Source organism: Sminthopsis crassicaudata, chromosome 5 (assembly GCF_048593235.1).
Source record: "Sminthopsis crassicaudata isolate SCR6 chromosome 5, ASM4859323v1, whole genome shotgun sequence".
NCBI lineage: Eukaryota > Metazoa > Chordata > Mammalia > Dasyuromorphia > Dasyuridae > Sminthopsis > Sminthopsis crassicaudata.
In genome coordinates this window covers 302,968,848-302,993,178 of record NC_133621.1, presented here as the reverse complement: position 1 = coordinate 302,993,178, position 24,331 = coordinate 302,968,848, and the positions used below count along the sequence as shown (strand labels likewise).

At 44.8% G+C, this 24,331-nt stretch overlaps 1 protein-coding gene across 3 annotated transcripts in view; it reads right to left on the bottom strand.

Annotated features, from left to right (window-relative positions):
• The window catches only part of PACSIN2 (protein kinase C and casein kinase substrate in neurons 2), a 152,700-nt gene that overhangs the window by 98,168 nt on the left and 30,201 nt on the right, over positions 1-24,331 (bottom strand). For all 3 annotated transcript variants that reach the window (XM_074271891.1, XM_074271893.1, XM_074271894.1), the window contains exon 2: positions 13,729-13,772. The gene's annotated coding sequence lies outside the window, so the exon portion shown is untranslated. The remainder of the gene's footprint in view (positions 1-13,728; positions 13,773-24,331) is intronic.

Genomic DNA, 24,331 nt, shown 5'->3' with positions numbered 1-24,331 from the left:
AGTGGGCCCTCACTGACAGAACATAGTGGGCACTTACTAGCACACAGTATGCACTCACTGGTATACAGTGGGCACTCACTGACAGCACAGAGTATGTGCCCACTGGCAGAGTAGGCACTTACTGAATGCCTGTTTCTTCCCACATGTAGCTAGATCTTCTAGCTGGGCGGGTGCAGAGAAGGGGGTCAAGCCCTAAAGGGTCAGGCTGCTCCAGACATCATGTCCAGCGCACTTTCTCCTTGTTTAGGATTACAAGGTGAGAACTCAGGTTGTCTGGGCAATTCTCTAGCTCAGAATTCATACCTTTAGTTCCGGCCTTTTGGACTTTGGACACCTTTGAACTTCTGAGGAGGAGTTTACATAATTAAAGGAGTTCACACCTTTAAAAGGAGCAAATTCATTGGTTGAAGTAATTTTCCCACAAGCCCCTGAGTTCTCACATGCTCATTCTCTGGGAGGATAAAAGAGGCCGCATTGAGCCTAGAGTTAGTCTGACTAGGAGACTGAGTTTAGACGGTGGTCTGGAAGGAGAGAGTCTGGCTGGAGGCTCCAGAAGCTTCCTAAGAAACCTGCTTACAGAGGAAAAGATTTTACAGAAAAGAGATCTCCTCCCAGAGAAGGATTACAATTGAAGAGACGACAGGACTATTACATCTCCTACCCAGTGTTGTCTCTATAACCACCTCTGCCAAACCTGTCAATTCTTTTGGAGGCAGAAAGAATACTGACTGCAGCTGAGACACCTGCAATTCAAGTTTGATGATCATAGGATACTAACACAGAGCTGGAAGAGACCTTGGGCCAAGGCCCAATTAGTCAAATGGCTCACAAAGCTCACAGGGGCCTGAAGTTACATCTGAATTCCAGTCCTTCTGGCACCCAATCCAGCCCTCTGCTCCCAGCAATCCTCACTGGCCTAAGAGAGAAGCACATGACATCTAGAAGAGATGGCCCCAAACTGGGACTAGCTAATCCCCACCATTTGAAGAATCCTCCAGCTCTGAACAAGTAGGTGGCCACAACCGGTGGCTCCCTGGCCCAAAACAATCACCACTCAAACTTCTCTTCCCATCCCCAGGGAACTCATCCTACACAAAGCACATTCATAAGTATCTAATTCCTAAAATGTGCTTTAAAAAGCAACACTAAATTTCACATCACATTTCTACACCTTCGTAGACAGACGAGCTTGTGCTCTTCCCAGGTAGATATGCTACTATTCTTTAGACAACACTATAAGTAAGGAAGATAGAATGCTTATTCATCAAAGATCTAGAGGGGCCTGAGTTCGAATCCCCAGGTTTATCATCAGCCAGCTCTAAGATCCGGGATAACCTATCCCCCTAACCTATCTGGATCCTAAGCTAAGGTCTACCCCAGTTCCAAGATTCTATGATACTGTTTGCTGTAGACCTACCAAAATAATCTGGGGCCAAAACCATAACACAAGAGGAGGCCATGGATCCCCCGATACAAAGGAGAGGTCATCTGTACCTCAATGGACCTGAAAGGCCACTTTAAGATTTACAAAAACTCCCTAAGACTTACTATCAAGAAGATAAATAAAAGTATATTTGGGGAACTGTAGCATTTGCAGCCAAGAAAGAATTATCTGGTTCACAGAGAAAAAAATTAAGCCCAGAGCCATGAAGGCCATCCCTCAGGGTCACACAGGGCTCAATCATTAATAGGAAAACACAAGTTTTCCATATCCCTAGTGCTGTGCTCTCAAGCCTACATACCACAGATTCTAGGAAGGCCAACATTTGCTTTGCTGAAAAAAAAAAAACAAAAAACAAAAAAACAATGCAAAAACCCATTTTAGGGGTTTAGGTTTAGGAACGGCAATAAAAAGTGACATTTTGTACCACTCCATACTATACAAACCTTCGTGTCTTTTTTTTTTTCTTTTTATCAAAGCTTTTTATTTTCAAAACATTTGCATAATTTTCAACAATTCACCCTTGCAAAACCTTGTGTTCCAAATTTTTCTCCCTATCTTCTACCCCCCTTCCCAAGTAATCCAATATATTAAACACATGCGTGCCATTCTTCTATACAATTATTGTGCTGCACAAGAAAAATCAGAAAAGGGGAAAAAATAAGAAAGGAAACAAAATGCAAGCAAACAATAACCAAAAAGTGAAAACACTGTATTGTGATTCCCACTCAGTCCCCATAGTCCTCTCTCTGTCACCTCCATGTTTTTCTTCATGAGAAGCCCCAAGATGTGCAAAATGTACAATGTGCAACATCAAGACAAGGGGCAACTAGAGAAATCAGATTGAAATGGTTACCACTTCATGCATTACAACGATCGTGTGATGTCATGAAGAACTTAGAAGAAATGATGATAAAATTCCCATTCTGGTTAAACTCTCCAAAGTGAGAACCAGTTGAGATGTTGAGGCGAGTCACCAAGACAGTCGGGAAGCAATCGTTTCAATCTGGACCACCATCTACTGTCAGTCCGTCATCATTGTGCCGTTCCTCATGGCAGCCTCCCACAAGGCTGGAGGAGTCAGCCCTTCAAAGGGGAAGTGAGGGTAAAGTGAGGCAAGAGTTAAGCCAGAGCAAGAAGGTACTGAAGGGGAGCTGAATGAGAACCGGCCGAATGAGTCAAGGTGACCCCTAGAGCAGGGCTTCTTAAACTTTTTCCACTCACAACCCTTTTTGCCCAAGAAACTTTTACATGACCCTGAATATACAAGTTATATAAAATAGGTATACAAATCAAACATTTGCTGATAATAAATCAGAATTTCGCAACCCCACATGGGGGCACAACCCACAGTTTAAGAAGCTGGGCTTTAGGCAAAATCACAAGGGTAGAAGAGTGTTCCAAAGGCTCCTGGGCTCATTTTTCCAAGCAAGCACCATTAACCCAAGGCAGGTTAGGTTCTATTATTGTGTAAGCATGTGACCACCACCCAGGCTTTGGGAAAGCAAATATTTCTGCTTAAAGGAGTCTGAACTCAGGCTTCACTGGGCTCCCTGAGAACTACCGAGATTCAACCGGAACTGTGCAAAGTTACTTTAAAAAAAAAAAAACCACTCAGACAAAATCCTTCCATTTATTTTTCCAAATAAAGAATGCATAAATGTTCTAAAAGGAGAGACAAGATAACAAACAACAAGGTTCTTATTCATGATTTAAGGAAAAGCCCATTAGCAAAGAAAACAAATTCCACATTCCCCCAATGTTTTCTTCAATATTTTGGTTCAAACATTAAACCTTATTATAGATTATTAAACCAACTTTTCATTAAGCAGCTTAAAATCTAGATGACTGAAAAGATGGGATTTCCCTTAACTTAATCACTCGAATTTATTTAAAAATCAGCAAAAGCACAGCTTATGGAAAGGCCCCCTCAAAGTGGCTCATTCAGATGGGCTAATAGAGAACTTTGTTTTGTTTTGTTTTTGCTGAGGCAATTGGGGTTAAGTGACTTGCCCAGGGTCACACAGTTAGGAAGTGTTAAGTGTCTGAGATTAGATTTGAACTCTGGTCCTCCTGAATTCAAGGCTGGTGCTCTATCTACTGCTCCACCTAGATGCCCCTAATAGAGAACTTTGGGGGAGCATTGGCACCTATCTACCCCGTCCAGACAGAAAGTAGGTTCTCCCAGTCCTCCCAGCTTTCACCAGCAGAATCTTCTCAAAGTACATTTCTTCATTTCCTGTTGGTTGCCAACATCCTCGTCACCCCGGAGAATGTCAGTCCCCTACACTGCAGCACTCTACATCCAAGCGACTAGGCGAGACAAAGCTCTGGAGATGGCTCAGAGAAAAACCATATTCAAATACTTAAACCTTGAAGCATAAAAGTACTCAAGCATCTTCGGAAATCTAGTGAGAGAAAGGGGCAAGCTATGGGATTTTTCTCTCAGATATCTTGAAATCTAGCATATAAACTCACATAAATTCCCCCAAATGTCCAGTGGACAGCCTTAGGATTTTCTTTTCTTTTTTCTTTTTCCCTGAGGCAATTCAGGTTAAGTGACTTGCCCAGAGTGACGCAGCTAGAAAGTGTCCACTGCGCCACTTCGTTGTACCCAGCTTGGGATTTTCCCAGGTACTGGGGATCATTTTAATTCTGCTAAACCTAATTTCTGTCTGAGGTATTTGGAATGATAATTCTTTACATAATCCTAACTTGCAGGAAGCAGATAAAGTTTGTTATTTGCCTAAAAGAGCTATCTGTAAACAGGTTGGTTGAAGTTAAGTATTCCTAATGTGGCTCTGAGAAACTTCCCCATCCCCACCTAGAAGCCAGGTCAGCACAAGGAATTCTTCTCTTTCTGGGAAAGAAGATAAGGGACAATCTCAGATTTTACCTCCAACTGACTTTAACACAAACCCTAAAAGGAACTTAGAGCTTCAACAAAGAAAAGTCAGCACTGCTGGTCTCAAGTTTGCTGTTTGCTAAATGTCTAGAGGCTTAAAATATTAGCTTCTATTCCCCAAGACGTTGAGTTCATCACACAGTACCTTAGCTCCCATTATGGCTCTTTCTTGAAAGTAGACATTTTAAGTAGATCAATGGAACATCTGTTAAGAGAAAATCTTTCTTCCTTTTTTTGAAGAATTCAATATATTCCTCATTTATTGAGAACTATGCTCACAGCACAATGTTAAGTTTAAAATGAGGAGAGCATTTTCATGGACACTCTTTCATTTAAAAAAAAAATTGTATAAATAAAAACCATTTCCTCCAATGTCATACATATACAATGACATCTCCACTCCTGTTTCTCTACCAATTTATAGTTTACAAAGCACTTTCCTCAGCTGTAAGAATATTTGGCCAGTGATGAATTACAGCTCAGAGAGGGCTCTCTCCAAGCTGGGGTTCAGACTCTGGGTTTATTTATTCCACCCATAATCCTCTTCTCAATGCACTAGAATTCCATGGATATTATTAGCAAGAAAACACAATTGAAAGAATTATAATAGAGTACTGAATGTGGGAAGGAGTCTGAATATGGATCAAAGCATAGTATTTTCACCGTTCTGTTTTTTGTTTTGTGTTTTTAAATTGTTTGCTCGTTTGGTTTTTCTTTCTGTTTTTTTTTTTTTCTCTTTTTCTCATACAGCATGATGAATATGGACATATGTTTAGAAGAACTGCACATGTTTTGCCTATATCAGATTGCTTGCTGTCTAGGGAAAGCGGAAGGAGGGGAGAGAGAAAAAAATTGGAACATGAGGTTTTGCAAAGGTGAATGATGAAAATTATCTTTGCATGTATTTGGAAAAATAAAAACCTATTCATGAATGCAACTCTCATGTACAAGTGGCAACCTGATGATGGGAACATGATGTATAGAGTGATGGGCTTCATTCAAAATGGGGCCTAATTTTCTTTTAAAACACATTGCTTAATGAAGGTGGTCCAGCTGTACCAGAACTAAAACTACATTATAAAGCATCAAAACCATTTGTACTGGCTAAGAAATAGAGCAGTTGATCAGTGGAATAGGTTCAGTTCACAGAATAAAACAATCAATGACTATAACAATCTAGTATTTGACAAACCCAAAGACCTCAGCTTTTGGGACAAGAATTCACTATTTGACAAAAACAGCTGGAAAAATTGGAAACTAGTATGACAGAAACTAGGCATTGACGCACACCTAATACCTTATACTAAGATAAGGTAAAAATGGATTCATGATCTAGACATAAAGAATGATATTATAAACAAATTAGAAGAACATAGGATAGTTTACCTCTCAGATCTGTGGAGGAAGAAGGAATTTGTGACCAAAGAAGAACTAGAGAGCATTATTGATCACAAAATAGATAATTTTGATTATATTGAATTTAAAAGTTTTTATACAAACAAAACTAATGCATACGAGATTAGAAAGGAAGCAATAAACTGGGAAAATATTTTTACAATCAAAGGTTCTGATAAAGGCCTCATTTCCAAAATATATAGAGAATTGACTCAAATTTATAATAGTTCAAGTCATTCTCCAACTGATAATGGTCAAAGGATAAGAACAGACTTTTTCAGATGAAGAAATTGAAACAATTTCTAGTCGTATGAAAAGATGAAAAAGATGATCAGAGAAATGCAAATTAAGACAATTCTGAGATACTACTACATACTTGTTAGATTGGCTAAGATGACAGGAGAAGATAATGATGAATGCTGGAGGGGATGTGGGAAAACTGGAGGCTGATACATTGTTGGTGGAGTTGTGAATGGATCCAACCATTCTGGAGAGCAATTTGGAACTATGCTCAAAAAGTTATCAAACTGTGTATACCCTTTGATCCAGCAGCGTTACTACTGGGCTTATATCCCAAAGAAATACTAAAGAAGGGAAAGGGACCCGCATGTGCAAAAATGTTTGTGGCAGCCCTCTTTGTAGTGGCAAGAAACTGGAAACTGAATGGATGCCTATCAGTTGGAGAATGGCTGAGTAAATTGTGATATGTGAATATTATGGAATATTATTCTGTAAGAAATGACCAACAAGATGATTTCAGAGCGGCCTGGAGAGACTTACAGGAACTGATGCTAAGTAAAATGAACAGAACCAGAAGATCATTATACACAGCAACAAGAAGACTATTATATGCTAATCAATTCTGATGGAGGTGGCTCTCTTCAACAATGAGATGTTTCAAATCAGTTCCAGTTGTTCAGTGATAAAGAAAACCATATACACCCAGAGAGAGGCCTATGGGAACGGAGTATGGACCATAACGTAGCATTTTCATGCTTTCATGCTTTCTGTTGATGCATTTTGTTTTCCTTCTCAGGTTTCTTTTCTTTCTAAATTTGATTTATCTTGTACAGCAAAATAACTGTATAAATATGTATACATATATTGGATTTAACATATATTTTAACATATTTAACATGTATTGGACTGCCTGCCATCTAGGGGAAGGGATGTAGGAAAAGAGGGAAAAATTTGGAACAAAAAGTTTTTCAAAGGTCAATGTTGAAAAATTACCCATACATATATTTTGTAAACAAAAAGCTTTAGTTTAGAGAAAAAAATAAAAATAAATAAAAACACGTGGTTTTTGGTTTCTTTTCAAGTTTTTCTACAACTGGTTCTATTTCAAGGCAAAGCATGACTCTGGGGGTCTAGCACAAAGTGCTGTCCAGTCATATCAGATAAAAGGCCTGGAGATCTCTTACTGGGGATAACTTTCACAACAATTTCTATGGAATCAAACATGAAAGCGCCACATCTCATGTTCTAACTTTCAGTCAGTCCTGTGACTGTAAATAAAGGAGTTGATGGGAGATATTTGGGCTTAAGTCCAAAGGAAGAGATTTCTTATTAGAAGAGGCTTCTCCAAGTACTATTTATAAATAATAATGGAATTAAGAGCATCCAGAAGTGGAATTGTGCAAAGCCTCTGGAAAGTCACATTACATGAGAGATTGCTTTCACTGGCCACACTGGAAAAACCCAAGGGATGAAAAGGTCATATTGGCTCAGCCCAGAACTGGGCACCCAGGACATGCAGCTGAAACAGGATTCTGGTGAGTCCGTGTCCAGAGGAAGGGTTGCCAATGGACACTGAGCCAGGCCCAGGAAGCGCTCGGGCTGGATGGCATTTGAGAATCTGAAGAGCACTGACAATGATCCTTTAATCCTCATGATCACAAAAACTCAGCTCCTCAGAGCTACCTCCCGTACTCCAGTGGATCTCCAGCCTCATCAACATAGCTATCCTAATCACAACATTCTCCAGGCTGCCAATCCTGTACATCTCTCATGTCACCAAGGGTGCCCCCAAAGAGGGCCTCCCTCACATTCTCCTGACATCTGATAGCAATGGAGGATACATGCATCTCTTCCTTGAGCTCACATGACTGGCCCATTTTTCTGGTCACACGCAGAAGGCACAGTAGCCTCCTCACATTCACCACATTACCTCTCACTGCCAAGTGATGTCCAACTTCCATTCTTCAGAACTGAGCTGTCCAGCATCACAGCTTAAGGCTGAGTACCAAGATGGGCCTCTGTTTCAGGGAGAAGTCTGGTTACTACAAGAAACACTCAGCTTCCTCAAGCCAATCCAGTCCATGTTCTTCCTCCGGTTCAATTCTGGGCCGAGCACCCTGTCTGCCTAAGAAAGGCACTGTCAGGAGCGCTAGGGACTGTCCCTCCAATCACCTTCCACAATCTAGTCATTTGGCTTTCTTCATTCATTTGGTTTTTCCCATGTGGACAATTACACCAAATGCTTCTGGGTAATTTTAGGAGATGGCAGTGAGTGAGTGTGCTAGCTATAGCAAATAAGAACATCTGAAGACCCCCCCATCAGGGGAGACGCTTTGTCCCTCCAGACTCTGTGGCCCCAAATAAGGAAAATCCATTATCTTGGAAGCAGCAGAGGAAGGGAAAAGGGGTCTGAACTTGAAGCCATGAAGGCCCTGGATTCAAATTTTGCTGGATACCTTTCCTTGTGCAATATGACCTGGGTGGATGACTTCTCTGATGCACCTGCCTCCTCAACTCAAAGTCTAAGCAGAAAGGAAGTGTTCCTGAGGCTGTCTGAAAGTGGAGCCCAGCTCCACTCCCCCCACAGCCATTCCCCCAACCTGGGTCCCTGTATCTGTGCCACACTCAGGCCTGACAGACTCACCTTCCCTGAGAAAACTCAAGTACTACCAAGGCCCCTCCCCCTTCCCCTCCTGCCATTCTCATTCCCTCTGGACACAGAAAAAAAAAAAGGGTTGCCTCAAGTCTCCCTGTCTGTAGGGGCCAAGAGTGATATGCAGGCTGGTGAAGCCGGGGGCCCCAGGGACCCCTCCTCAGAATCAGAGGCTTTAATGCATGAAATCAAGCACAGAAGATTAAGAAGGACACCCAATAGCACTGGAACAGTTCCCTGAACACTAAGAGACCTCAGAGGAAGAACCCTGCTATATCTCACCCAACCTCTTTCTACATATTCCTTCTATCCCCCCTTCCCTTCTTTTCCTTCTCCCCCCTTTCTTCCTTTCCTTTTCCTTCTTCCTCCTCCCTTCCTCTATTCCATCCTCTCCCCTTCCCCCACTCCATCTTCTCTCCCCTCCTCCCTGTCTCTGGTCTTCTTCCTCCTCCCCTCCCCCACCTCCTTTCTCTCCCCTCTCCATCCCCTTTCAAGCCATCCACAACCCAGACTTGCTTCTCATGTGCCATCCTTTCAAAGATCCTCCTTTCCAGACAAACCAGTCTGTGGCTGCTTCCTGCCAACAATCTCTCTTCCCCTTCTGTGCCCGATCTCCCCTCTCCTGCTTCCCCCATCCCTGCCATCCTCCTTCAAGGCTCAGCAGTATCATCACTCCTCCAGAAAGCCTTCCCAGATGCCCCCTGGGGTGGCAGTCTGCTCTCTCTCATCCCTCACTCCCCTCCCCAGTTTACTTGGCATTTACCGGCAGACTGTGTCATCCCCCAAACTAAGGTTTTCCAGGGCTAGCCCGGTGCCCTGTCCAACATAAGCTCTTAATAAAGGTTTACTACAATCAAACCGATGATCCCGACAGGACTGAGGCGCAAGCTCCATGAGGTCAGAGATGGCTGGATCTCCCTCATGCTTTGACCTACTATGTGCTGAATTATGCTGCATGATCCCTGTATTAGGGCGGCATGAATGTAAGCTATTTCAAGCAATCCCTTAAAAATACAGACATTAAAAGCAAGCTCTGCCATTTCCAAAGCAGCGACTGTTGAAAGAGGGGCTGCTCGAAGGGGATGCTCCTGGGAGACATCTCTCACCTCCCTGCCCTTGGCCCACACAAGGACAAATGCTTTTATGGGCATCAAGAGTCCAAACACTGGCTCTGGAGGCTGCAGACCATAGCAGCTGTTCACAGGAAGGAGGCCTAGGGTAAAAGGCCTTCTAAAGGCCTGGAAACTGCTGTCCTGCTCCTAACTCACTGAACATCAGAGGAAGCCATTTCTTCTGGTTTTAAGCCCACTTCCCCATCTGCAAAATGGGTAAGGAACCTTCCCTGCCTACGCCTTGGGCAATCCTAAAAATAAAATGAGCTCCTCCTGAGGGGCTTTAGAAAGGAGATAAAATTAATTTAACCATTCTTGAAACTGCTTCTAGGAAGTGTAACTTCAAGGGCACACACAGAAATATCACCAGCATTCTAAAATGCTGTGCAAAAGCTAAGTTAGCCCATATACTGCCACAAGAAAAGTCACTGTGTTTCTGATACATCAATAAAACAGCATAAATTAAAGCCCTACATGGCCAGCATTATGCTCCTATGGGGTAGTGGCTGTGGGGGATGGAGCTGGGCTCCATCATCAGACATGGTAGGGAAAGGTCAAATGCCAAGGAATACAATCAATAAAGTTCCATTACTCCTTGTCTAAAAGCAGAAATTGTAATATCGTCATTATTCAAGAAAATCTGTTCTGAGTTAAAGTCTTCATATAATTAATCAATTAATTTACCATGGGCTATAGACAAAAATAAATCATTCTACTGAAAAAAAAAATGCAAAAATGAGGGCTCCCTTCCTTTCTTTGCAAAAGTGAGGGCTTATGAATGTGCAACACGGCGTGTACCATCAGGCTCAATTGATATGTCGCTTAGTTTGGATGTAATACTTGTTTTCTCCTTATTCTTTTCTACTGTAGATGCTAGGTGTGATGGGGAAGGAAGTCTTTCTTTTGTATGCCCCTAAATACCCAACCCAGTGTAGAAATAGGCCCAACTCAAGAGCACTGGGCCTAAGAAGCTGAAAGTGTATAAGCGCCCATAACTGGACAGCTCCCAGGGTTGGAAAGCCCATATAATTACCACCTTGGGCACACGCACCAGTGGGACCGGCTCCACTAGCCACACAAACATACCAGGGCACTGTAGAAGTGAAGTTTCGTCTGGTAAAAGGTCTGGCGTGTTACTATCTGCCCAGCCCAATAACAGACATGTTTACGTGCCTTCCATGCTCCAGACCTTCCCAGATGTTTGTGGAATTGCAGGACTAAAATTCCATCGCTAAGCTCAAAAACCTCTGGACCACATGGGGAGAATGATACTAGTTCTGGGTAATCTATCTGGGAAGCGTGAAGTGACAGGCCTCCCAAACGGGACAACCAACAGGGAACCACTTAGAGGGATTAGGAATAGCAGCATTCAGAAGAGAAGGCTTCAGGGAATGGGAGCTCCATAAGCCAGTATCGGGAGGTTTTCACAAGGAAGACAAGAAAGATTGATTTAACGTGGCCCTCAAGGTTGGACCTTGGACCGGTGAGAAATTATGAAGACAGATTTTAGCTCAACATAAAAGAATCATCCTAAGTATGAGAGCTGGCTAAAAAGGGGAATGAACAATACTTCCAAAGGCTCTGTCTCTTGATCCTGAAAATTTTCCAGCTGGCTGACCCCCCAAAGACCTTTGGGTATGTATCCAATAGGATCACCTATATAGTCTTTTCTCCTTTGGGACCCTCCAGTACATGAAATAACCCAGACTCATCCCTACTGATCTGCCCTAATCCTAACCCTTCCCAAAGCCTTGAGCAAAGGCCGAACACTTTGCCATCGATTACTTAGCTACTGGCTTTTCCGGAAGGGCAGCAGCATACAAATCATGGCAAAGGGCAGTGGCCACGAGAATTTTTAAAAAAGAACAATCAAGCAAAAGAAAGACTTTGCTATATCAGCAGCAGCAGCAGCTCGAGACGTTCCCACCATGTTCATAATCCAAAGTACTAAGGGCTACATATGAGAGATGGGCCATTCAGCATATACCAATCAGCATGGCAGCACATCAGATTCATAAGAGGGCATATTCTATAGTGAACTGCAAGAACCTTCTGAGTCAAAGATGAGACTGTGTTCTGACTTAGTGGCAAGCATTTTAAAATAATCTGATTACTTAAATAATTTATCAATTATAGTACAAATGGGAACGTTTATTAATAATAGCTCATTTCGAGCAGAACCAGGAAATCATTATACACAGCAACAACAAGATTATACAGTGATCAGTTTTGATGGCTTCTCATCAACAATGAGGTGATTCAGACCAGTTCCAGTGATCTCGTGATCAAGAAAGCCATCTGCAGCCAGAGAGAGGACTGTGGGAATTAAGTGTGGATCACAACATCGCATTTTCACTCTTTTTGTTGTCTCCTTGCATTTCATTTTCTTTCCCATTTTTTTCTCCCTTTTTGATCTGATTTTTCTTGTGCAGCAACAAAGTTGTATAAATATGCATACATATATTGGATTTAAGATTTTTTTTTTAATTTTTAATTAAAGCTTTTTATTTTCAAAACATATGCATGGATAATTTTTTAACATTCAGCCCTGCAAAACCTTGTGTTCCAAATTTTCCCCTCTTTCACTCCACCACCCCCCCTTCCCTAGATGGCAAGTAATTTAATATTGATCCAAATTGGATTATTTGCCATCTGGGAGAGGTAGTGGCTCTGGAAGACAACCACCACCCAGACCTATCCCGATCCAGTCAAAATGAAGAGGCTGGCAAAAAAGTGCCCGGCCTCTCAGCCACTTGCCCAAAATGAACACATGATCCTGGGCCAACTAAAGAGAACTCTGTTATAGACAAGCCTCAAGGAGCGGGGAGTCAACATGCTCATCTGCCTCTCTATGAATTTATGAAATCCCAAACCGCTCTCCCGAGATGAAAGAAGCCAACCCCTAAGGCAGTAAATGTAAAGGAAAGTTCACTGCAGTGTCCTGAGGGCGCTTCCAGAGGATGAGAAAGATCACTCTTCTTGGCCAAGCCTGAACACGACCCAGAGAACACAAGGGAGCATGATGACATGAGAAGCTAAGAAACCCAACTCTGGTCATCTATGAGCTCTGGGGAAAATGGTATCCTTGTCAGTCCAATCACAGACTTTACAGGTGATCCTCCATCAGCCCTGGCAGGGGCGAGATCTTCACGCCTCCATTTCATGTTCTAAGAGGAGAAGAGGGGGGGCAGCTAGGTGGCGCAGTGGATAGAGCACCAGCCCTGAATTCAGGAGGACCCGAGTTCAAATCTGGTCTCAGACACTTAACACTTCCTAGATGTATGACCCTGGGCAAGTCACTTAACCCCAGCCTCAGGAAAAAAGGGAAAAAAAAGAAAAAGAAAAAGAAGAGGGGAGGAGGGAGTCAGGTTTGAAAGCCACTTCTCCTGACTCCAAGGTCACGGTCTCACCCCCTGCCTCTCAAGCTGTGCTCTGTTGACGTCACGCAGCCACTGGAAGACCAAATGAGAAAGTGGCCCCCGCCAACAAGTGCACATGCACATCCCTCCGCAGAGCAGAACCATTTTGAGTCTTTATAGCTCCAGAAGTTGGCAGGCACATCATGAATGTGAGCAAACGAACTGCCCTGAATCCTTCTTTTGTGTCTCTAGGGGCATCCCCCCACCCAACACACTTCACAGAGTGCTTTCGAATGAACACAGTATTTGACAGACTATTACTTCATTTCAGATCTACAACTACCTGAGGCCCTACAGGTGGGGAAACTGAGGCTCAGAGGCAAAGGGACTTGTCCTGGTTTCCCAGCCAGTGAGTAACAAAGGGAGGATTCCAACCTGAGTCGTCTCATTCCCGCACCATGCCAGCTCCAGGAGCCAGTGAGATGCTGGGATGGCTGGCTCTTACATAAACTGTTCCTGTTTCCCTTCCAAACACAGGCTGTCACGTATAGCTACAGAAGGACAGGCAACTTAAGCTGCTAGACTAGAAAGCATGAAACCCAAACACAAGCTGCCCCACTCACCAAACAGTCTTGGATGCACACGAGTCACTGTAACACTCCCAAATCTGTGGAGGAGAAAACGTTCTCGTTATTTAGGATGTCATTTGCAAGAATCCAGCTCTTCCCCCAATCTAGCTATCCCAGGTTCATCCCTCCTGTCTTTAGTCCATCTTCCCCAAACTGCCCAAAGCATCTGGGTAAGCAGGAAGGTCCCCCTCCAATAACAGAGACCAAAAAGCCATTTGCCCAAGGGCCGATCTACTTCATCCCTCAGTCGTAAATCGGTAGGACTAAAAAAGTACCCAGAATTCATCAAGTTCACAGGTTAAAAAAAAAGCCCTGCAGCCCAGCAGCCTGATGGACTTCCCTAAGGTCACACTGTGAGTAAGCTATGACTCAGCCCTTGGGACTTCCCATTCAACAGACTACTCAGCATCCCTCAAAGAGCACTTTTCAGTGGCAGAGGAAAGCTTACTATGTCATGTCTCTAAAAAGCTGAACTCATTATCTAGAAACTCTTCCTTAGAAATAATTATTATGACTATTAATGACTCATGTTTCTATATAATACTCATCCAGAGCCCATTCCCTAGGTGATCCTATGAGGTGTATGTGTCTATATAATTCAAGTATTTTACAATTATTTCACAACTGAAATATTTTTTTTTTTAAAAGATGGAAGAGATTGGGGCAAAAAGCTGATAGCTAGAAAAACTTGACATGAGGGGAAAACTAATCTGGAAGATAACATACAGTTAGGGGGAGGGGTGTGTTATATTATTATATAAGGTTTCTTGTTTTTTTGTTGAATTTCTTGTGTTCTGATATGCATATAACTTTTTTCTTTTTCTATTTTTCCCTAGTTTCTTTTTTCCATTTTCTATTTAAGTTCTAAATATATACACAAAAAAGGATGTTTCCATAATACTATAATAATAAATACTATACTAATATTATATATAAATAATATAAATAAATATATATTTATAATATATTAATATATAAATACTATACTATACTAATATAATACTATAATAATAAATAATGCAATATATAATATAAATTATAATAAATTTATTATATTTTAAAAAAAGAAAAAGAAGACATTTCTTCAAAAGGCAGTGATTATCAGGGAGGAAATGTCTGGTGAAGGGAACAGCTTGAGCAAAGATTTGGAGATAGGGAGGCCAGAGCTAGAACCGAGAGTAAGCCGGACTTAAAGCAAGATCAGGCTATGCTAAGTTTCAGGGGCTATGGATGCCTGAAGCAGGAATTTGTACTTAATGAAGTAAATAATGGAAAGCCTCTGTGGGAGGAAGGTGTGGGGAGAAAAATTTGGAACACAAGGTTTGGCAAAGGTGAATGTTGAAAACTAACTTTGTATTTGGAAAAATAAAAAGGTATTCATGACGGAAAACTATGTGGGTGGTTCGGAGGAAGGAAGGGGCACAATCAGTGCCATCCCCCGAAAGACTGACGTGTATAAAGCAGCGTGTGAGATGGAAGGGTGCTTGGGACACCAGCTACCAGGCCATTGTGACAGCACCCTAAGAGATGAGAAGGAACAGAGTGAGGCTGGTGACCCTAGGAACGGAGAGGACAGAGAAGCCCACCGAGGACAATGGGAGGGAAAGTTTGGAGGCATGGGGAGACAAAAGAGCTTATGTTCTGGATACGTGTGAGCTTGAGGGGCCAGAAAGATTGAGGAGGATGTCCAACCCAAGGAGGGTAAGGGGAAGACAGAGAGAGACAGGGACAGAGAAAGGAAGAGAGAGAGCTAAAAGCTAAGTGCCAAGAAAACCTTCCAGGAGCACCTACATTTCTAGACAAGGGCACCTGGGAAATGCACAGAACAGTCCTAGATGGAAGGCTGAGCAGGACACCAGAGCCAAGCAGGGTTCTAAGAGGGAAGTCAAGGACTAAGCAGGCAGAATGGGAACGGTTTAGGGACCTCAGAGATCCCTATTCCAGCCCCCATTACAGATAAGCACACTGTGATCCAGCACGGGGAAGTGCCTGAGTGCAAGTGTGATTCTCCCCATTTTACAACTAAAGACACTGAGGTTTAGCTTCCGTGACAGGCCAAGATCATCACCACCTCAAACCCAAGCAGTGTGGAGCCGTTAGCACCTCCCACGTCTGGCTAATCCAAATATGGGCTGTAGACAAGAAGGCCACAAAGCAGGTCAGCCAGCACCAACCTCGGGCCCCAGAGTACAGGGAAGGCTCTCCGGAGAGGGGTCAAAGATGTTCCCCAACACCATCAGGAGTGGCCAGAACAGCAGCCGAGAAAGCTGAGGCAAAGCAGGCCTGGCCAGGAAAGCCGAAGAGGTTTGGGGCGGGCCCAGCCCAAGACTCACTGCAAAGGGGGAGCTTAGAAACAGGACTCTGACAAAATGACTAATTTTAGCAATAATTTCAGAACAAGATGAGTGGATCGCCTCCAGAGAGCAGACTGCCACACACACCCACTAACACATTTACCCAATACCAGAGGACGACAGAGAGGAAGAAACCACTCTCTCTTCTGTCCTCTTCCTCTCCTCTCCCTGGGCCCATCGTCCATTTGTGACTCACTCAAAATCCGAATGCTCACTGCTCTCTCTCACTTACTATCGGCCATTACTCTTCTCCTCTGAGAAGGCCGTCATGTATTCCAATTATTGCACTTAGCATGTGTGTTTTTGATCAGCCTCAGTTTCCTCACCTGTCCGATCCTGTGATCACTCCCAAACCCTTCAACCCTTTCTGGTCACAGGTTCCCGGAAAGATCATTCCCACCACTGGCAAGGCCCAAGCCAGCCTCGCCATTCAGGGGGTTCCTTGGGGAAGATGTCACCCAGCCAAGTGAACCCAGCAGCAACTGGGAGACTTTTCAAATTTGCTCATAAACATCCGTCTCACTTTGAGTGGACAAACAAGACCAAAGAGAGAAAGCAAAAGCTAACGGCCTATCAATTCCTGACCCTGGGCAAAAAAGGAGGGGCACAGAGCCCTTTCTAGGGGATTTTACATCTCCCTAGATGCATCTGTCTCCCAACCCCAGCCAAAGGCACATGTGACACCCAAAGGAGCACTTCTCAGTTCCTTGTTTTGGGAGTCTGCAGCCCAGCCTCCCCCATCTGGCCTCCCCAGACCAGCCTCTCCACGTCATGCTTCCTTTACATATTCCTTACACTTGTGGACCAAGAGAGAATGAATGTACTTAGGAATTAAAACTTTGACAGAGGAGCCCCAGGAAGACCCTTTCAGAGCAGATACTCCAGCCTTCCAAAAGGAGAAAAAAAAAAAAAAAAAAAAAGCTTTATTAATTTTATTTTTAAAACCTTGCACACAAAACATCTGTAATAAACATCTGTCTCACTTTGGGTGGACGAACAAGGCCAAAGAGAGAAAGCAACAAACAGCTACCGGCCCACAATTCCCGACACCACAGACTACACCAAGAATATGGGCCCGACCTTGGGAGGACGCGAAGCCTAATTCTGGCTCTATTGCTTTACGTCAGTTTCCTCAACTGTAAAATAGAGCATGTGCTTAGTACAGTGTCTGGCACCCAGCAGGCACTTGATAAATGCTTCTTCCCTTCCCCTTCCAGGGATCTCAGCTGCTCTTCTGCAAAGTAGGGGGACTGAGTTACATTTGTGGTCAAGGACCTTTCTCAGCTTTATATGTTTAAGACTCAAGCAGAGAGGAAACCGGGATGGAAAACAGCAAGTCATTGATCGCACGGGAATGACTCCATTTCCTGAGCCAATTAATATAATCGCACGTGTATAATCTAACTGTCTCAGGAAGGGGGAAGGATAGAATCTGGAACTCAAAAACTTAAAAAAAGTTTTTTTGAACGACTTGCAGAAATTTCCCTAAAATTTTGAATTATGCAACCATGAATTTCCACGTGACCAGACACCACCATTGCTCAATCTTTGGGGGTATGGAATATGGGGGGTGTGGTTTTCCAGTACTTCACTCCAACTCAGCAGAAGCATCCTGCTTGTACTGGAGCATTTCTGGTTCCACAAACTCTCCCATTCACTCCCCCAACCGATATATTTCTTCAGCATTTACTGTGGGCAATGTTGCCGTGGGCTAGGAATGAGTCCAGGATTAGGGCGACATGCTACTGGGACCCAGGGAGGTTAAGGCCTTCTGATGCTTCACTCTGGTTTGCAGACTGTGCCAGGGTTGGGCAAGTCCCACCAAGTCCAAAGGCTCAGCAGGCAGGCCTGGGTAAGGGCCTGTGTACCCGACCCAAAGGCAAGAGATGGAGCTCATCACCAGACTTAAGGCTGTACTGGGCCACAGGAAGGCCCCAAGATTACCTACAAAAGAAAAAGGGGGCCCAATCTGCAGCTGTGTAGGGAATGCTCATATGGAAGAAATCCAGGGTCATGAAGTTCTAAAGATATCCAGGAGATTTCACCAGGAAATCACCACCAGTACGAATGAGGGGATATGAGAGCAGTCTCTCGAGACCAAATGGTGCTGAACTGGGTGGGAGGAGGTTGGGCACTGGTGACTGCTGTCACACCAGTCCAGGCACACTAAGAGCTGAGGACACTCGGAGCTGGGAAAGACAACTCCTTCATTTTAAAGGAGAAACTTAAGTCCCCATGATGCTAATGAGGCACCGTGAGGGAGAAGCAGATGGCAACCTGTGTCAGGTGGGGAGTGCACCTGAGGTCTGGGCTTACCCACAATTCCTATTCCCCAGTGTCCTTGTCTCAAACCTGAGAGGCCCCCAAAGATTAGGCTGATGCTGGGCCCTTGTCCTGGAGAGGATCTTCCCAAGGTGGGATCCAGCTCAGCTGCTGCCTTAAATTGACAAATCTTCTCCCTGGATGATCCTTCCCTCTGCAGGAAGTCCCGCCTTCTCTTCACAGCCCAGACCACTCTTGTCTCCCAGAGGTCTTAGTATTTTAACTTCCATTTCACTGAACTCTGTTTCTTCATGAAAGCTGTACTTCAACGCCTGATCACAGTATGAGGGGATGGGCCCCTGGGCCTTCAGGGGCCTTGGCAGTAGAGCCCAAGCCCCAGCAAGGTTGCCCCAAGCTTGGTTCAGGTTTTTGACCATTTGGATAGCTTCATTTCAATATAGTTCCTCTCTTTGTAATCCTACTTTGTTTAGCTTTTTTGTTTAGTTGAGAAAGGGCCCCGTCCAGGCTGCCCCTGCCACAAGCCGCTCCAGCTCCCAGGGCTCCTCCACACCTGGAATGCTCTCCTCCCTCAGCTCCAGCTCCGCCCTCCAGCTCAAACCCCAGCTGCTTACAGGGGACAGCCCTTGCTGCCCCCTCATGCCAGGGCCTGCCCTCTGGTGACTGTCTCCAATTTCTCCCACCTGCAACTTCTTCATTCATAATTGTTTTCCATGCTCTCTCCCTTGGATCTTAAGCTCCAGGCAGAGATTGTCTTTTGCCTTCTGATGTAGGCTTGGCAATGCCTGGCACACAGAAAGGGCTTAATAAATGCTTGCTGAAGGACTAACAGAAGAGCTGCTTCAGTTTCCCTTGACTCCCAAGGATTCTGAAGACCTGGCTGCATGCATATGTGTAGTGATAGCCTGTGTGTACAGTTGGGGGAAGCCCAGGCCATCACAGAGGCAGCTCCTCACCAGGATGGCCACAGGTGATACATTTTTTGGCCATAATTCCCAGCAACCCCAACTCAGTCTAGCAGAAATAGCCAACCGCAGGAGTAGAGGATGGATGCTCCCCAACTGATTCTTGAAAAATTAAGCAAAGTTAGTTCTTGGGATCCCCTTCCCACCTGCCTTTTGACTACAAATGCACTTGAGGACAGAGACCGGGTCTTTTTTCCTCTTGTTAATGTCTGCTGAACTAAACTGATGAAGAAAAGAAAAATGCAAAATCTGAGGCACTGCCCCAAGTGCTGCGCCCACAGTGCCAGGGCCCGGAACTTGGCAGGCTCCAGTGCTGACCCACCACAGAGATTCCCACAACATATCTAAATCTGAATACTTTCTCCTGATCTGCCAGCCTACCGTATTCCCAGCTTCCTCCTCTGCCTCCAGGTCTGCTCTTTTGGCATCTGCTGGAGAGGCCAGAGTCTTCAAATAGAAAAATGTCTTCGGGGAGCTCAAAGTACCAAGTTATAACTAAGGTCAGAAGGAACGGCAAGTTCTCTGCATATTTTCAGTTGCCTACATTGCCCCAGAGGCATGTTCTCCCAGGGCAGGAATGAGGAAAGAGTTGCCTTTTTGCAGGATCACCTCCTCCCATTCCCCTTGCTCATCTGCCTGTCCCTCAGTGCCCACAGCATCTCCCCAGAGCACACTGCAGCAGCACCCCTTGAAGTCATTGGAACCCAAAGTCCATACATCAGAATCCAAAGCCCCCAAATTGTGGAAGCAGCAATGATCTGGCAGACAACCTGATAACCCTCCCCTCTTGTCTGACAGAGGAGGGAACTAAGCTCACTAAGGCCACCCTCTGAGTTGGACATCAAGCAGGGAGGTGACCCGGGTCTTTTCCATGACAAGATGCTGGTAGGAAATATAACAGAGCACTTACTAAATGTTCTTGGAGGAAGATTCCCAGCACAGGTGAAAGGGATAAGAAGAGAGGAAAGGTGGCGCAGTGCATAGAGCACCAGCCCTGAATTCAGGAGGACACGAGTTCAAATCTGGTCTCAGACACTTAACACTTCCTAGCTATGTGACCCTGGGCAAGTCACTTAACCCCAGCCTCAGGAAAAAAAAAAAAGAAAAGAGGAGTCACAGGCCCCAAATTCAAATCCTGACTCTGCTACTTGTATTACTCGTGTGAGCTCAGGCAAGCCACTTCAGCTCTCTGGAGTCTTAGTCTTCCTATCTTTAAAATGGGAATGTCGGGTCAAATGATCTGATCTCTAAGGCCCCTTTCTGTTCTAAAGCTGATTTGGTGTGACCATTTCTAGTCTGGAATTGAGACATCCTGTCAACTCAAATAATTACAACTAAACAGAGCTGGTGTCCTCCTCTTCAATGCTTGACAACTAGGTTTAGACAAAAACATCATGGTATAACAGAAGGATGCTGGTCCTGCAGGCAGATAATCTGGATCCAATGGTTAAGTCATTGAAATGCTTCAAGGTGCCATTTTTTCCATCTGCAGAACTGCCCTTCCTACTGCACAGGATGGGTTTTAGGGAGTTGGTAATAACATTTACAAACAATATCCATGTGACTTATCTCCAGATCTCAACTTCACCATCTGTAAAACAGAGATAACAATCCAATCCAGGGCAAGCGGCAGGAACTGAATCCTAATTGGAGATACAGGAACATCTACACCAGGGAACAGAGACAGAGACCCAGACAGAAGCCCTTTGGCCCCAGCGTTTCATGGGCCATTGAGAGACCACCTCACTTTGTAAGCTGACAAGGGCTATGCAAGGGCACTCACTGTTACTCTTGCCCAAATCATTCACTTCCTGGATCCTTGGCCATCAACAGACCTATTCTGGTCAGTGACAGAAGGGACTGAAAGAAGGCACAGGAAAGCCCTTTTGTAAAGTAAGTGTGAGAAAAAAAGGCGGTTATGAATAGGAGGAGACTAAGAAACCAAGGAACTTGCCGTTCCTTCTGACCTTAGTTATAACTTGGTACTGTGAGCTCCCCGAAGACATTTTTCTATTTGAAGACTCTGGCCTCTCCAGCAGATGCCAAAAGAGCAGACCTGGAGGCAGAGGAGGAAGCTGGGAATACGGTAGGCTGGCAGATCAGGAGAAAGTATTCAGATTTAGATATGTTGTGGGAATCTCTGAATTCATCTAGTCGACAAGACTTCAATGGCACTGAGGTGAGCTGGCAGTCTCATATGTTGGTAAATAGAAGTATTCTGAGTGCCCAAATTCCCTTCCTGGACCCAAAGGATTCCTATTTCTGGGCAGCTCTCCAGCTTGAAGAGCCCATGGGGAAAGGCTGGGGGTGAAGGGAAACAGCAGAATCCCTGTGACTCCTCCATAGACATAGTCCTTCCTCTGCTGTCATTGTTCCCTTCAGCTGGACATCTGGGGAATGACAGGCCTTGGAATCACTTTCTCTCATGCAAATATCAAAATGTTTATTCTCTCCAGCATTCTGGCTGTGTACACTAAGGCCTAAGGAGGCCCCGTGGCCATTGGCCAGAAGGTGGTACAGGAATGCTCAGAATACAAGAACAGTGTTCTACATGATCACTGGACAAAGCCGTCCTACCATCAGGCGTCTGGGGTCTGGTCTGGTGTTTACAACACTGTCCACTGGGAAGGAGACAGGAGCCAATGCAGGAGCTGCCCCCACTGCCAGATCCAAACTGTCTAGCTTCCCACTTTTTCTGGGAGGAGGGTTTGGTGAAAACGATTATCGATAAAATATTAAATCAAAGGAGAGCAGTAACTAGGGAGGGACAACCAGACCTCTGTCCCTCTCCGTGAATCAGCATCCCTCCAAAAGGGAGAAGAGATGCAGTTTCTATCGGACTCATTAACCACAAACCCAACTACCAAAGGTCTGGTGGCAGCCGCTTCCGTCTGGCCCCAAGATAAGCCGAGTCTAGGCTAGGGACAGAGATGACGTTTCCGTTGTCCTTTCCAGTATATACAATGCTTTCCCCCCTGAGATGCAGAATATAAACATGGCTGCAGAATCTTGGAGCTGGATGAAGCTGTAGAAACAGACTCTCTAGTCCAAATGAGAAAGCTAAAGGGAAGGGATTTTGCCCAAAGTTACACAACTTGTTGGAGTTAGGGCACCAGGATGAGACTGACAATCCTAGCCCCACTGTACTGGGAAGGTCCCTGAGGTGAATAGCTCATTCATGGTTCCACAGCTCTGCCATATCCAGAGCTAGGCATCGATCACCAACCCCAAGAGCCACTGGGACCACCCTCCCTCAGGCGGCAATGGCTCCTCTTTGGGCAAGGAGAGAACTCTGAGCCCGAGGCCAGGAGACTCTGTAGGGAGCAGACAAAAGCCCGGAAAGCCCACTTCTGGCTTCCTTTTGTCCCGATTCCGTGAGCCAGGCAGCTTTCCTCCAATGGGAAGAGAATGTCCTGGGCCAACGAAACCCTCTGCCTTGGAGTCTGGTTCCTGACCCTGCATGGTGGAGGGTGAGGGCTTTGATGGCCTAGCTCACAGATTTCCAGAGGACAGCTCTCACCAAGCTGGGCAGCAGGTCAAAAAGGATCAGGGTGGGAAGTGGGGCAAAGGAAGGACTTCCATCTAGCCAGCTGGGTCCTGCATTCCCTAGGTGCCCAACACCATACTGAACACCAGAGAGGCTGAGAGAAAAGGGGACCTCACGCCCACCTTCAGGGAGCTTACACTCTCACTACAGAGACAAAATACAACAACACGTTCCGCTGCAGGGCAGACAGAAGAGATGACATAAGCAGGTTAGACGGACAGTCCTGCCAGGGAACTATAGGTCAGAAGCAGGGTGGGCAGCAGGGCCCTTGGAAACTGAGAGGATGCAGGGAAGGCCTGGTGGTCCTCCTCCATCTCCTCGGGAGAAACGGCTCCTTGATCATGGATTGCATGACTATTCTAATAATTCTTGGCTGCTCCAGTGGGACAGCACAAACAGCCCTGGGTTCAGATCCTGATTCTTCCTACATATGAACTATCTGCCCTTAGGGAAGATGTTTCTCTCCTCACTGTGCTCCCTTATCTCCACAAAGGAAGGTTGATCAGATTCTCCTAAATTATAGGATCAATTGTGAAGACTGAAGGATCCTGCCTCATTTTCCTTGTGTATCCCCTAGTGCTCAGCAGAAGAGCCAGGGCCAGTTAAATGACTGTAGATGAGGTCAGAAATGAATCACAACTTTATCCTGTTTTTTTTTACAAAACAAATCTCTCCCTTAACCAGGTCGCCTTGCAACTTCCAAATGTGAGCTCCTCTTCCAAGGGGACCCTCCCTTCTGCAGGACAACGATGTGAGAGAGGAATATACACAAAAACCAAGCAGGCTTTGGGGTCCCACCGCTAGGGCTCTTCCCAAAAATCATCATAAAAACTATTTACCATTCCCAGGGAATTAAGAATTGGATGGATGCAAAACAAGAACAAATATTCCTACCTTCAGGAAGTATATATTCGATAGGGAGAAGAACCTGGACACATAAAAGTATACATAGACACAAAGGAAGTATCAGGAAATTTCAAGGAATGGATGGAAGAGCATTCTGGGAGGAGGACAGGGAGATGGGGAGCAGGGGGCAAATCTGGCAGGAGCTACTACATGAACTGAGCCTTGAAGGAGGCAGCAAAAGTTTTCAAGAGGTCTGGAAGTCAGTAAGAAAGACAGCATGGTTTGGCCACAGTGTGCGAAATGGAGCAATGTGGTCAGAGCTGCAGGGAGCAAGAGAGCTCTTAAATGGCTTTAATATGGAAGAGGATTTCATAATTTATCCTAGGGAAAATAGGGAGCCACAGCATTTCTTAAGCAACAGAATAACCCAGTTAGGACTGTACTTTGGGAATACACTTTGGGAGGAAGCTGTCTAATGGGTGAGGAAAGGCGGGGACAGCACAGAAGCAGGAAAAAGTATATGATCATTAAGTGGACAATGGTGAGATAATCACAGTCTGTGAATTTACTCATTTCACAAGCATATATTAAGTCGGACAACAAAA